We start from the raw sequence: 15,517 nt of genomic DNA, 5'->3' as shown, positions 1-15,517 counted from the left end.
CTCTTTCTTATGCTAAAGATTTTTTTGATGTGGACCATTTTTAAAGTCTTTATTGAATTTGTTACAATATTAGTTTTATTTTATGTTTTGGATTTTTGGCCACAAGACATACGGGATCTCAGCTCCTCGACCAGGGATCGAACCCATACTCCGTGCACTGGAAAGAGAAATGCCAACTCCAGGCTTCCCTGTCCGTCACCATCTCCTGGAGCTTGCTCAAACTGATGGCCCTCAAGTCGGTGATGCCAACCAACCATCTTATCCTTGGTTGCCCCTTCTCCTCCTGCCCCATTCTTTCCCAGCCTCAGGGTCTTTTCCAAGGAGTCGGCTCTTTGAATCAGGTGGCCACAAGTACTGATAAATAGTTGCTGAATAGGAGGAGCTCTCCAATGCAGGGTTCAAGGGCAGTGGGCCTGGATGTTGCACACAGCACAGCTTGTGCTTTGGTGGGGAGGGCAGCATGAGGCCATGGGTGCTCCGCTTGCAGTTCGGGTGAGGGGAGGGCACCAGGAGAGGAAGGTAGGTGCTTAGAAAGGGAGGAGGAGGAGGAGGGAAAAGAGGAGACTTTGCTTTCAGTTCACTTCAGTCACTCAGTCATGTCCAACTCTTTGCGATCCCATGGGCTGCTGCATGCCAGGCCTCTCTGTTCATCACCAACTCCCGGAGTTTACTCAAACTCATGTCCATTGAGTCGGTGATGCCATCCAACCCATCTTGTCCTCTGTCGTCCCCTTCTCCTCCTGCCTTCAATCTTTCCCAGCATCAGGGTCTTTTCCAATGAGTCAGCTCTTTGCATCAGGTGGCCGAAGTATTGGAGTTTCAGCTTCAGCATCAGTCCTTCCAATAAATATTCAGGACTGTTTTCCTTTAGGAAGAATTGGTTGGATCTCCTTGCAGTCCAAGGAACTCTCAAGAGTCTTCTCCAACACCTCAGTTCAAAAGCATCAATTCTTTCTCAGGTTTCTTTATAAAGAAAGCTGAGCCTTTGCTTAGTGACAGCTTTACCAAGGGCTGACCCTTGGGTACAGCTCTGCTAGAGGAGGAAAGACAGCTTACACTTTTTACTTTTTAATTTTAGAGTCAATTTCAATTGTATCCACATTGCATAGGAGAAAATTTCCAACTGTTGAAACAGCTTTGCTTTAAAAAAGAAAAAGTCATCATACAGGTAAATGGACTTTGTATGAATTTTAACATGTGTAGATTCATGTAACTAGCAGCACAGTGAAAATACAGAACGGTTCTACCACCATGTAATGTTCCCGGGGATGTATCTGTGTAGTCACGCTCCCTTTCGGCAGCCACTGATCTGTTCCCCATCACTATAGTTTGAGACAGCTCTACTTTGAATCATTTTGTCTTTTATCCTCACAGAGTTTGCAAAGACCATGGGGTTTTTGTGTCAGAGAGAGCAGCTGTGTCCTCCATTACTAAGTATGGGATTGGGGGAGGTTAACTTAATGAGGCATGGAAAGAAAAGGAAACATTTATAAGGTCCGGCCCAACAAGGATGTCTGCCTTTGCCATCTCCTATCTCAACCTTACTCAAAAGATCGGAGTAAAGTTAAGGGTTGGTGTGGTGAGGCAGAGGTTAGGCATGCCTGTTCAGTCTCTTCAGTTATGTGTGACTCTTTGCAACCCCACGGACTGGAGCCCGCCAGCCTCCTCTGTCCATGGGATTCTCTAGGCAAGAAAACCGGAAAGCGAAAGAAAGTGAAAGTGAAGTCGCTCAGTTGTGTCTGACTCTTTGTGACCCTATGGAGACTGTAGCCTACCAGGCTCCTCAGTCCATGGAATTTTCCAGGCAAGAGTACTGGAGTGGGTTGCCATTTTCTTCTCCAAGGGGATCTTCCCAATCCAGGGATCGAACCTGGGTCTTCTGCATTGCAGGCAGACCCTTTACCATCTGAGCCACCTGGGAAGCCCAAGGAAACCGGAGTGGGTTGCCATTTCCTCCTTTAGGAAGTTACTAGTCTAATGAATAATACAGTCGGTTTTGCCCAGACCATGCTGAAGAGTTGTGATGCAGCATATACACCGAGAAGGCTCTGAAGATTTCTTAAAAATATAGAGTTTTAATTTTTTTTAGACCAGTTTTAAGTTCACAACAAAACTGATTCACAATGGAAAGGTTACAAGTTACTTGGGGAAAGGAGATAACGGGTTTGGCAAATGAAATGAAATGGGCAAAACGTGAAAGAACCAGCACAGGGTGTGTTTGAGAGAAGATTTTGTTTTCCTTTGTGGGGATGGGGTTGAGACATGGAAAGAGAAAGATTGGGGGAGGTTGAATGCTGTGATCCATAGTGTTTTGGGCAGTTATATGCTGGATAAGGAGGATATTCATAGACATTTCATTGTGTATTATAAAGGAAATCTTCTATGGTACTTTCAAAACATGTGTGAAGTTTTAAGTTGCTTTTCTATTATTTTTGGATAAAATTTACTTATGTCTTCTATTCTTGAGGCAGACTTTGTGTTTATTATGTTATATTCATTGTGATATACGGTTTCATAAATGTGAGATATATATATGTATACACACACACACAGGCTTAATAGATACTGTGGGCCAGGCACTGTTGATGTGGCCTTATCAACCTTATCTCATTTAATCCTGAAAATAACCCTAAGAGATAGGTACTGTTATCAGTATTCTATTTCATAGAAGAGGAAATCAAGATTTAGAGAAGTTGAGTAATCCACTCAGAGCTATTAAACAGATTTGAATGCAGGCTTTTGAATGGCAGAAATCAGTCATCTAGCCATTACACTATATTGCTGCCACTCAGCTTCAGATTTCTCATCTGTTAAGATAGAGAATAATTCCTAACCCATAAAATCATTCTGAGGGTTAAAGGAGATCACTGTAAGCTCCCTGCACAGTTTATTCATGTTCTTTGATTCCAATTTCCACTACTGTGCCTTGCACAGAGAAGAGACTTCAATAACAGCACTACTGTTTCATGACTAAGCATATTCCATGCCCACTCTAGGTTTTACGCAAGACATTTGTGAGTTAATAATCATTGTGTTACCACTGGGGATACGAAGATAAATAAGACAGTCCTCGCCCTGAGAGCTCAAAGTCCTGTGGGTTAAAAACACACAGAGAGCGTTCCCAGATACTGTAGATAAGTGCAGTGAGTGGAAGTCAAGATGCATGGTCTGCCTGAGAGCTGCCTTAAAGGATAATCTGGAGTTCAGAGAGTAGGTGAGTAGGGAAAGGTGGGCTTAGGAAGGCAAGACACCTTTTGGAGAGTGGAAAACCAGTGATATTTGGTGTTTGTGGCTGAGGCATAAGATGCAGGGCAAAAAGTGGCAAGAAATGAGGTTGGGGAGGAAAGTACCCTGGGTGCCCTGCAGAACACTTGAACTCCATCTTGTCAGTCACTGTTGCCAAACATCTTTGCCCTACTCTTTTTTTTTTTTTTTTTTTTTTTTAACATTTTGCCATATCCATGCCCTCTGTCTTATTATTTGCTTAATATTAAAATCAGCTCTTTTTTTACTTAATCTTGCCCTAAGCAATAATATCCCCCAAACCAGTTTTGTTATACTAGTTTTACATTTCTAATAATACACTTTACAACAAATGGGTTACAATTAAAATTTTAGAAAATATCTATCTATGGATCACTTAAAAATCATCTCAAAAAAAAAAAAGAAGAAGAAGAAGAAGAAGAAAAAAATCATCTCAGATAGCACTGAGAGAATGAATGTGTATTGTGCTTGTTTGGGTAAGCAGTAGGGTCCTTGGAGGGTTTTTAGCAGAGGAATGATTTATTAGATTTACTTTCTTTCTGAAAAATAGAAATTAAAAAATTTTTATATAGGAGAAGAATGAGCAAATAGGCATTTCTCATTATAAAAATGTCCTTTTTAAGATTTAGGGTTTATGTTTGCATCTTTTTTCTTTGGCTCCCAGAGAAAAACTAGTTTGCCAACTTTAGCCACAATACTTCTTTTAAGAAGGTCCACATGAAACATTTGTTTATTTTTCTAAGCAAATACAAAGCACTGTATTTGCTTAGAAATTTTGCCCATCTGTACAGTTTTGGGAGCCTTTTGTTTCTGATTTTAAGAGTTTTTGTCTTTTTCTCTTACTTTCATTCAATTTTGCTTTATAATCATGCTTCTCAAGTAAAATCTACAAGACAAAGTGTTTTCAGAGAACTCTAGTTTCTGCCCTTCATCTCTACCTGGTTCCTTCAATCCATTCCATAGGGAATCATTTTGCTTATTTATTTGTGGTTTGAAAGTGAAAGTTGCTCAGTTGTGTCCGACTCTCTGCAACTCCATGGACTATATAGTCCATGGAATTCTCCAGGCCAGAATACTGGAGTGGGTAGCCTTTCCTTCCATTTGAAAACATATGTGAGATATATCTCCACCTTGCTTTATTCACACTGTATTCTGGAGACCACTCCATAGCAATACATAGAGATGTTTTTCATTTAGAGTGTGGCTTTGAGGAGAAAAGTAGTTCATACAAAGTAAGTTTTCTGATCACATGAAATTAAACTATAAGTCATAACAGAAATATTTCTAGGAAAAAACCTTCAAATATTGCATATTAATCATTACCCTTCTAAATAACCCATGGTTAAAGAAGAAATTACAAAGAAAAATTTAAAATATCATTTGAGTAAAATTTATTGACACACATATTAAATTTCTAGCTCACAGCTAAAGCAGGGCTTATACAGAAATTTATAGAATTAAATGCTTATATTAGGAAGGAAGAAAGGTTTCAAACTGTTAACCTAGACTTTCACCTTAAAAAAGTTAAAAAACAAGAACAAATTAAGCCCAAAGCAAGCAGAAGGAAAGAAATAACAAAAATAAAAACAGAAATTACTATACTAGAAAACAGGTGAAAATAAAGTAAAAACCAGAAGCTGTTTCTTGAAAAGATCAATAAAATTGATAAACCTCTAGCCAGATTGACAAAAAAAGAACAACAAAGTCACAAATGAGCAATTTTTCAAATGAAAGTGGGCCACCACTACAAATACTAAAATGATACTGAGGATACATGATGGTCGACTTTATGCCAGTAAGTTTGATAGTTCAGATATAGACAGCTCTTGAAAAACGCAAACCACTAAAGCCCACTCAAGAAGAAACAGATAACCTGAACAGCCTTCTACTAAAGAAACTGAATGAAAGAAATTGGATTTGTAGTTAAAAACCTCTCCACAAAGAAATTCCAGACCAGATGACTTGAATTTTACCAACCATTTAAGAAATGAATAGTATCAATTTTACACACAGTTTTTATGACCTTAGCTTAGGCAAAGATATCTTAGATAATTTAAAAGACTGGCAACACTAAGTCCTGATAAAGATACAGAGCAATTGGAACTCTTATCCACTGCGGGTTGGTATATAAAATTATACAGCCACTTTGAAAAACAGTTTGAGAGACTTTTATAAAGCCAAACATCCACATACATTTTGTATATGGTCCATAACTTCATTCCTATGTATTTACTTAACATAGGAGAAAGGAAGTATTCCCACAGGGACCCACCTGTGAATGTTTCTAGAGGTTTATTCATAGCATCATCAAAATGGAAACTAAAAATGTCCTTCAACTGATGAATGGATAAACCAATAGGGACTGAGCTATTGATCCACACATGGATGAAATCAAAAGGTTTATGTTAAGTCAAAGTGGCCAGATACAAAGGTTATATATTATCTTATTTTCATAGAATTCTTTAAAAGGCAACACTCTAGAGAGAAAAATTGTTAGTGATTGCCAAACCTGGAAAGGAGATTGGCTATAAAAGGTTGAGAACTTTTTGGGGTGATGGAAATCTATTGTATTTTGATTATGGTGGTGGTTACACAACCATATACATTTGGCAAATCTCATCAAACTGTACTTAAGGGAGTGAGTTTTATTTTTATATACTTTGCCTTTATAAACTTGACTTTAAAAATATAATAAAGGTAAAAAAAGAAATGAGGGGAAAAAAGATTAAAAGGACTTCCCTGGTGGTGCATTGGTTAAGATTCCATGCTCCCAGTGCAGGCAGTACAGAATGGATCGTTGGTCAGGGAACTAAGAGCTTGAATGCCACATGGTATGGCTAAAAACAAGACACTGAAGGTGGAGAAACCAATAAGGAGACAGAAGGGATGAAGTTTAAACTAGGGCATGTGTGCATGCTCAGTTGTGTCCAACTTTTTGCTGCCGGGCTCTTCTGTCCATGGGGTTCTCCAGGCAAGAATACTGGAGTGGGTTGCCATTTCCTCCTCCAGGGGATCTTCCCCAACCAGGGATTGAACCCATGTCTTTTGTGTCTCTTGCAATGGCAGGCAGGTTCTTTACCACTGAGCTGCCTGGACAGACACCTTGATGAGCCTTCCACTGAGTGCTGTGTACAGATTGTCAGAGCTCCAAGTAAAAGGTTACAGCCCATATTAATCTAACTTCTAAAGCAAAGAAATATGGAAAAAATATTACAATGTAGAAAATCACTTATATTTTTAATACATTGAATATATTTGAATACATCGATACATTTCTCTGGGGTCCCCACTGATAGTCCAGTGGTTAATTTTATTGGGCTGATATCCAAACCAATTATTGTTATGGTAATTCTCTATGTCTCAGTGCTGAAACATGGTAAACACACAACAAATATTTGCTAAGTGAATCTGTTGAATATTTCCTCTTTGCCAACTTTCGGAGGCTTCTGGATTCCATGGACTGTGAACACAGGTGAGCTTAGGAGGCAAACTCAGAAATGGCTGCACAACTGAAGGCTCTTAAATTCATAATGCCTGATGGAAGGATGGGAGGGGTTGGTGCTACTTGCTACCTGGTTTCAGTGGCTTTGCACCAAACTGATGTTTTTTTGTTTTTGTTTTACCCTTTCTTCAAAGTTTCTCTTAAATCCAGCTGCAGTTCTCTCATGCATTCATTGCTTTTTTTTTTTTTTTGCATTGCCAGTTGGAGCCACAGAAGAAAGACCTGAACCTTCTCTGAAAATGGTTTTTTCTGTTTTAAAAACGTTCCTTTTGTGACTTTGGCAACAGAGCCTGAAAGTAGCAGAGGGAGAATAACTTTGAGCATCGCTGCTGTACGGTAGGAAACCATTTAGCTCTACTGTCAGCAGTTCAGTCCGGTTTGGGCACCAAAGTATCATGTTCCTAATCACACAGGAACTTGTGAATTCAATTCAGCATCTGGTGTGACTTCCCGAAATCACCAGTTGGGACGACTACATTCCTTTAACTCGACTGGGCAGGATGGCACATGTCCTAAAATGTGCTGGAGGCTCCTCTTAGCACCTCCTTCTCAACACCCAGAATCGAACAGTCCTGCCTTTCTGGTCACTGTATTTTTCTGTAGACTCTCGACTCCCTGTGCGTGTTTTCTTAGCACCCTGTGCATGGAGCAGGTTGGGTTTGAATGTCACGGTTATTGAGCAAATTTGAAAATAAGTAGGAGTCAGAGTGAGAAGGGTAGCTGGTCTCCTAAGAGGAGAGAGAAGTTAACGGACTGTGGGAGGGGTGAGTCATAGCTGCTCTGAGTTTCAGAAACAGCTCAGCCCCGCCAGCTGCGGGCACTCAGCCTTTTAGCAAGTGACTCTCTCCGTACTCCCCCCGTGGGCCGGAGCACGAATGAGCCTGAGGTCCTGAACAGGAAACTCCACATTTGAAAACTGTACTTTAGCATCTTGGTTCTGCTCAGGGACAGTCTTTGAAAACTGGCCATCAATCCAAGCTCCCAGCAGTGACGTAAGCGAGGCACTGCCAGGGTGACAGAGGCTGGAATACACAGAATTTCACTCTCTTTTTGTTTTTGGCATAATTAAGTAGAAGGATCTGCTGACACTGTAGATTGAAAATGAGGACATCCGTAATGCTTTATCACATTTCTCGGTCCTGACAACTTCGCATGTACATTCAATACCGGCACCCTTCAATGTGTTAGAAGGGGAAAGTCTGTAATAAAAAGAAGCTGAAAAAAGGCACAGCAGTGTGGTTTGGTTTCCTGGGCACGTTCCTCAAACTAGTGATCTCATTGGAAAGGAGCTCAGGGATGTCAGAGGTGTGGGGAGTAGGAAAGGCAAGTTCCAGGTTGGGTCAACCATTCAGCATAACCATTAATCAAGAGCGGTCCCGGAGGACTCCTGGGTGTCACGGCTTTGATGCAGGAGGCCATGGCCCATGACTGGTGAGGCTGTGAGATTGGGTTCAATGCAAGGGAGTAAATGAGGGGATGTTCCTTTCGCCTCTCCATCGCCCTCTTCCATTCCTGTATACTCTTAGTGTATCTCACAAGGATCCCAAATTGTCATTCCCTTCATAGTTGTCCAATGGCTCAGGGGCTTCCCCGATGGCTCAGTGGGTAAACAACCCATCTGCAATGCAGGAAACACAGGAGAGTCAGGTTCTATCCCTGGGTTGGGAAGATCCCCTGAAGAAGGAAATGGCAATCCACTCCAGTATTCTTGCCTGGGAAGTCCCATGGACAGAGGAGCCTGGCAGGCTATAGTCATGGGGTTGCAAAGAGTCTGACACGACTAACTGACTGAGCACACACATATTGTGAAAGGCCCTTCAGCTCTTGGGAAAACGCAGAAGATAAAGACATTCTACCAGCGCCTCTGAGCCACAGCTCTGACATAAGACATTTGCTCTTGGAATCCTGGTGTTTAACTCTGCAGACTCCAATTCCACTATGTCCCTAAGCTGCTCAGCACAAAGAGAACACAGATAAATACTACTGAGCTCTTACATGAGAAGCCTCAGCAAGGTTGGTTTTATCAGGCCCATAACTCATTTCCTGTGGACATTACAACACGACCAATCTCAGAGTGTCTTCAGAGTAAGGTCCTCAGGTTTGGAACGAGGAGAGAGAAGCGGTCAGCTGCAGCAACTCTGTGCAAACCCTCTTGTGTAACCTTGTATCCAAGGCCCCAAAGTTCCCCTCAGTCAAGGACATCTTGGTTCTGGGGAGGAAAAAATTTAGATGGATACACATGACAATTCAGTGGCAAAAACAAGACCTTGACATTTTGCTTCTATTCTACTTTTATGACAGAAAGAAAAGCAAGGCAGAGGGGTTGAATGGATAACAGAAAACAATGAAAATCATACCCATTATTTCTTTTCCTAATTCTAGAGTCTATAATCATCACCCACATAGCCTTCTGGACAACTAAATACCATTTAGTCTTGCACTTGGTGTTATACACATACTTCGCACAAGTATTTGGAATATGACCAAGTCTAGTATGGTCAATCCTGAACAATCTAAAAAGGAAAAATAAAAAAGAAAACAGAAAGAAAAAAAGTAATAGTTAAGCAGTAAGTGGTAAAGAACCTGCCTCCTAATGCAGAAGATCTAAGACTCGGGTTTGATCCCTGGGTGGGGAAGATCCCCTGGAAGAGGGCATGGCAAGCCAACTCCAGGTTCTTGCCTGGAGTATCCCATGGACAGAGGCTATGGTCCACACGGTCACAAAGAGTCAGACATGACCAAAGCGACTCAGTTCACACCCACACGCACGCAAACCGGGGCCCACTGTCTGCTCCTAAAACGTACAGATAGAAAAGGACATGCGAATGCTGCCGGAACCTCTCTGATTTCATTAAGCGCCAAGCCAGGTTTGGGTCGGCTGACCCGGCCTGTCACAGATATGCCCCATCTCCCCTTCACCCGTCTCTGGGTGCCCGTCCTAGTGGGGTGTGACAACCTTCCAAGTGTGTATTTTTAGAATTTTAAGGGGGGAAAAAAAACAACTTGAACTCAGAGTAATGGAGTTTTGCAAAGCTATAATGTTTTTAAAAGTATGCTGTTCACTAATTCATTCATTCATTCAACAAACATGGCTTATCTACCGACTATCTCCACTGCTTATTAGACACTCACTTTTTGACCGTTGGATAACAGCGCTGAAAAATCCACAGTGTTTTCTTTCTCATTGTCCCTCGAGGCTTAACACAGGTGTTTCCTTATTCAGAAAGAAGGCGGAGGGCTGCTCCAAACATCAAACTCCGTCATCTCAAGAAACAGCGTTTTTAGAGCAACTCCGTTCACTTGCTGTCCCTTTCTTCTCACATTCAAAACTGACTCGGTAGGTCTGGAACTTAATTGGAAAAAATATTTTAAATTCCACTAATCGGTGGCCCTTCACTGATTCTTGGAAGCGGAAAATATTGTGCTTTGGTCTGAGGCAGCTCCAGGGCAATGTACAACATCCAGCCTCTTGCAGCCGAGTGGTCAAACAGCTGCGGGTTATTACGGAGCTGGAGAAGATTTGGTATTTGAAATGAAATCTCTACACCTGACAGCAGCTTGCAAGAGCATCTAGGCAGAAAGGAGACATGGTTCCCACGAACCAGGGCCTTTGAAATGTTACCCAGCAGGACAAAACCCTCCTGCTGGAAGGCAGGGTAAATCTGCCTGCATGACTCAATTGTGTCCTGTGCAATCCCTAATTAAATTTACTTATTTGTGTCTCCAATTTTTTTTTTTCTCCAAGCAAGCACAAGGCTTGGCTTGCCATCTGCCTACTCTTGCTTTTGAAAAGCCCAGTCATGTGATGAACCCTAAGTATTAATGAAGATACTCATTAAATAAAGTAATAAATATTTAGAATATTCATCTCTGTTTAACTTTCCTACATTAGCATCAAAATGCGTAGAAGGATAAAAAGGCATGAGAATTCCAGATAGGGTTTTAATCTTAAAGCATAGAAAAACCAAATTAAGTGTATCCCCAAGGCACATTTCTCTGCCTGGGCAAAAACATAATCTTGGTCCTTAAGAATTAAATCTGACATTTCCTTTGATTTAATTAGATGCAACAAAGGAACAAAGCCACATTTAAATGAATGCCCCCTTTTTTTTTTTTTTGCAAATTATCTGCACTGTTTTCCCTAACTTTGGGTGGCTTGCCAAGCCTTTTACGGAGTGTTCTGACCTGTATCATCTTCTCTGAATTTCTCAGCAATCTTGAGAAGGAAGCAGGAGACAACAGTGACCATCATTTTGCAGGTGAGGAAACTGAGGCTCCAAGAGGTCTCAGGGCTGAGAAGTGGCAGTAGCACTCTGCACCAGAAATAAGGATTTAATCTCTACTGCTTTCCAGAAGGCACTGAGGGTGTTTGTTAGCACAGTACAACCAATACTTGTGTGTGAGTGCCTGGGTGTAAGTATGGAGATGAAAGGTGGCTGGAAGGTTAGAAACGAAAGGGAATATAGACAAAAGAGAGCTAAGAATTACTAGAGAAGTTATGCCAAACTGTGGCTCAGGGCAACAAAATCAGCCCCATGTGCCGAAGGGTGAAAATAGGAAACGAGAGGCTGTAATATGTGCTACAGGCCTCCCTGGTGGCTCAGCAATAAAGAAGCTGCCTGCCAATGCTGGAAGCTCGTCCGGGGTCGGGAAGACCTCCTGGAAAAGGAAATGGGGACCCACTCCAGTATTCTTGCCTGGGGAATCCCATGGACAGAGGAGCCCTCGGCTACAGTTTATGGGGTTGCAAAAGAGTTGGATATGACTGAGCGGCTAAACAATAACAACAGAATGTGCTACGCTTCATGATTTCTCCAAAGAGGGTCCGTGAGAATTCTTTGGTTGGCACCCTAGCTGGTCAGTTATGTTGTAGCCACGCGTTCTGGGAAACAAACTCACTCAGAAGGACAATGCAGATAGTGGAGTGCAGTTTATTACACTGGCGGGCCCAAGGCAGAGAATCCTCTTAGCCAAGGACCCCGACCAGTTTTTGTGAAAACCTTATATACCCTAAGTGTACGTGCTCCAACCCACCTCCCCAAATTCTCTGAAACTAGTCTGAACAAAGGAAAAGAAAGATACAATCAAAGTTAACCCATGATTCATATGCCTTAAGCCTAGGTAGTTAACAGTGGACAATTAACAATAGGCCTGTGGTCATACCCCAATAAGCATAATAGAAATTATGATTCTATTCGGTTACACAGATAATTAGGGTATTCTTTTAGGCGACAGAGAGCCTAGGTACGAGCCCTGGGGCTCTTCCATGGGGAGGGGGCGGTCTGGTTTTCCAGTTGGTATGTCGTTTCCATAGATACTGGGCATAGAGCTCAAAGTCCACAATCCAGCCCAAGATGGAGTCCTGCTTTCAAGATGGAGCCTGTTCTGTCTGTTTCCTCCTTCACGTAGGCTTTGCTTTTAGCAGATATTGTAGTCAGTACACGGAGTAACAATAAGACACTCAACTTCAGGACCAAATGAGGAAGTACCAAAAGATAATGAGTGAAATCAGTAAATTATTGACTAAGGAGATAGAGATGCCCTAGGCTAATCAATGCCGTTATATCAGGACATCTGTACCAACTTATCTGAGGCTGGGACATAATAGGTGTTATTAACCAAGAGGAATAGGAATCAATTGTGCTTGCTTTATCTAGGGAAGGATGAATGCTAACAGGAGGGGCAAGGCTGAACACCACCCTCTCAAGGAAGGAGCTGGATGGCAGGAATTCAGCAGTGGGGGCTGGGGGTGGGGGTATGTAGAGGGAAGAAGTAACTGGCAGGCACTGAAACCCTCTATGTATTAAGCAACAGGCTGCTTCATCAGGTGTTCTGGGGCCTGGGAATCCCCGCGCTCTGATTTCATGATCATCACACAGCCTCTAAGGGACCTGGAAAATTAGAAGGAGCTGCTGAGATTGGGGTAAGTAGACGGAAAGATCTATCCTTCCTTATAATGTAATAAACTAGCATTCTGCTTTAGATCTCAGGTCTTCGGGAATAGTTGATGTGAGTCTGTCCTGGATACGACCAATTCTGGGGCTTCTGCATCAGCAAACCAGAACCCTGATCCTTGAACGCGATGAGCATGCCAAGGCTCTTTGTCCATTTTGACCATCCTGTCTGGAGGAAGCCAGTCTTGTTGGATCACAGCTCGGCTGATCTGCCGTGATGACAGTGCACATGGTGATTTTTTCGTTTTGTATCAGTAAATAATTTCCTTGCAGCATGATGACAGTTTTCTGGTTCAAGGGCAACTGCAGCCAAATACCTGAACTAGAGAGAATAAGGATGCTTGCCTTGGTGTTACCGCTAACCACTTCTTTGATATTTCAAACTATGTAGTCAATTCCTCATCTATACATTCAAGGGAGTTCAGTATATGATCTTTGTAATTTGCCCCAGGTCACTACACTGATCAGTGACGATTGAACATTTACCTAGTTACACTTCTACTTGACTTCTCTTCTGTGTAAATTTGGGAGGAGAGCACGAGTTGGTGAGGGCAGAGAGTGTCCCAGGGGAATAGTGAGATCGCTCAAAGTGGATTTCCCTTCTCCATAACTAGCTGGAATCAGGTGAGATTACGTACAGACTTTTGTTATCTACATGAAGGCCTCATAGATCAAGAACCATTTCAGCTACAACCCAACCTCCCAACCTTCTTCATCTCACTGGAAACATATAGAGAATGATAATGATGGAAACTCACGTTTGTCTATTGCATGCTGGGGAAAATACTGCACTTGGTCACCCCAAGGATGAGGCATTCATCCATTCCGGCCCCTCCTGTCACCCATTTGGCCAAATACACTGGCTGGAATGCTGTGTTACAAGCCCTCTCTAACCAGGGTGCTACAAGGAATAAAACTAAATAAAACAATGAATGAAATAGACTAAGTTATCTTCTCTTCTTGGAATCTATCTCACCCCAAACTGGAAATACAGGTCACAGCCTCCTTCTGTCTCTCTTTATATAATGATGGTTTATTGTACAAGGGCTGCAGGTAGGAGAGAATGTGCTTCTTTGGTTTGGCGTCCTTCTTTAATGGAAGGCCACATTCTATTCTTTTGGCTTCTACAGTATTGCTTAATCTGTCGTTGCTTACTTCTAATTTATCATGACTATTTTCTGAGGCTGGAAGTCTGAGATCAACCTTTTGCATGGATGGTTTCTTTTGAGGTTTCTCTGGCTTGCAGGCAGCTGCCTTCTTGCTATGTGTTCAGATGATCATTTCTTAGTGGGTGCACCTGTTGGTGTCTTGGGTCCTAATCTCCTCTTATAAAGACACCGGTCATTAGATTAGGGCCCACTCTGATTATTGTAAATTAGTTACCTCTTTAAAAGTCCTATCTCCAAATTCAGTCACATTCCGAGGTTCAGGACTCCAACCTGTGAATTCGGAGTGGCACTCAACCCAGCCTGTAGCGTTTTCTGCAGTACAAGAGAAATGCTACATGCTCTGTTTTCTTCTTGGAAATCCACAAAGCCTATTTGTATATAAAATATTATACAAAGTCTTGAAAAATATTCAGTATTCATCTTTCACCCACCCCACTGTTTCATACATTTTAAAATCAAGGATCCTAAACTGTCTTTTGTCTCATATAGATTGGCTGGTAATATTGAACAATTGGACAGTGATCCTATCTGCCAACTGGTGCCAACAGCCAGGCCAGGAAGATGCATGAGAGATGGAGGAGAGCAGTACAGACTAGAACTCGGGGCTATTTCTCATCAGCACTGTCCTGCTCTCTCCCACCTCTAAGTCTTAAACTTTGAAGGTGCTTGCTGTAAATGGATGGTGAGAGATGGTTTTGTAAGTGTACAAGAGGGTTGGCCTTTGCTACATGGAATTGCCTCTTCCACCTGTACCCAAGGAATCTTCCAGATGCTAGGGGCCTGGAGCCTCCTGGTTCACCTCTAACTGCAAGCCAGGGCAAGTGGCCTTTCACTCTGCCCTGCCTCTGCTCTCTTCTTTGTCTTCTTGTTTGTTGCAGGTGAGGAAAGGAGCAGAGCTCTGGATGCCACTGGGGCGTGACAGGCAGCTGGGCAAGCATCCATACAAGGAAGCTGACAGCTGGTCTGAGTGGGTTGGGGATGGGTGAGAAAGGTCACCCCTGTGCAAGATCAGTGTGTTCTGCGAGATAGCAGAGGAAAGTGCCCCTGCCACGCCCCAGTGCCAGAGTGTCAGCCAGCTAACTGTGTGTACCACCTGCTCAGACCTTCCTGGCCCATACCCACTTTCTGCTTCCCACTCTTGTCTTTCCAGCCTAATCTCTCCGTTCAGCCAGAGTGCTTTCTCTGGGCCCCACATCCCTTTCTGAACAATTCCTGTGGCTCTGGCCTTGCACGAATTATCTGAGTCAGACCCCAGACTCACTCAGCCAAGCAAGGACCCTCACTGTTCCCTTGGCATCTGTGGCAGCAGATGGTTCTTTCTGTTCTTGTGGTTCTCTCATGGTGAAGCGTCTCCAGGTACCCCAGGTAGAATCTGTCAGCTTTTCATATCAGAGTTGGACCAGAAAGAAGGCTGAGTACTGAAGAACTGATGCTTTTGAACTGTGGTGCTGGAGAAGGCTCTTGAAAGTCCCTTGGACAGTAAGATTAAACCAGTCAATCCTAAAGGAAATCAACTCTGAATATTCATTGGAAGGACTGATGCTGAAGCTGAAGCTCCAATACTTTGGCCACCTGATGTGAAGAGCCGACTCATTGGAAAAGACCCTGATGCTGGGAAAGATCAAGGG

General features: G+C 42.6%; 2 long non-coding RNA genes across 2 annotated transcripts in view; one reads left to right on the top strand and one right to left on the bottom strand.

Moving 5' to 3' along the window:
- Window positions 1-10,019, bottom strand: part of LOC139180221 (uncharacterized) — a 43,865-nt gene extending 33,846 nt beyond the window's left edge. Inside the window, exon 1 of the long non-coding RNA XR_011564541.1 lies at window positions 9,899-10,019. This is a non-coding gene — a long non-coding RNA (uncharacterized lncRNA). The remainder of the gene's footprint in view (window positions 1-9,898) is intronic.
- Window positions 6,928-13,834, top strand: LOC109553262 (uncharacterized). Its single transcript, XR_011564540.1, has 5 exons — window positions 6,928-7,102; window positions 9,990-10,103; window positions 10,979-11,025; window positions 12,750-12,952; window positions 13,335-13,834. It is a non-coding gene; the product is annotated as an uncharacterized lncRNA (long non-coding RNA).
- Window positions 13,835-15,517: the final 1,683 nt, after the last annotated feature.

This window comes from Bos indicus, chromosome 27, assembly GCF_029378745.1.
Source record: "Bos indicus isolate NIAB-ARS_2022 breed Sahiwal x Tharparkar chromosome 27, NIAB-ARS_B.indTharparkar_mat_pri_1.0, whole genome shotgun sequence".
In the NCBI taxonomy this organism is placed as follows: domain Eukaryota; kingdom Metazoa; phylum Chordata; class Mammalia; order Artiodactyla; family Bovidae; genus Bos; species Bos indicus.
Note: the sequence above shows the minus strand (reverse complement) of the source record. Positions and strands in the feature narration are given on the sequence as shown.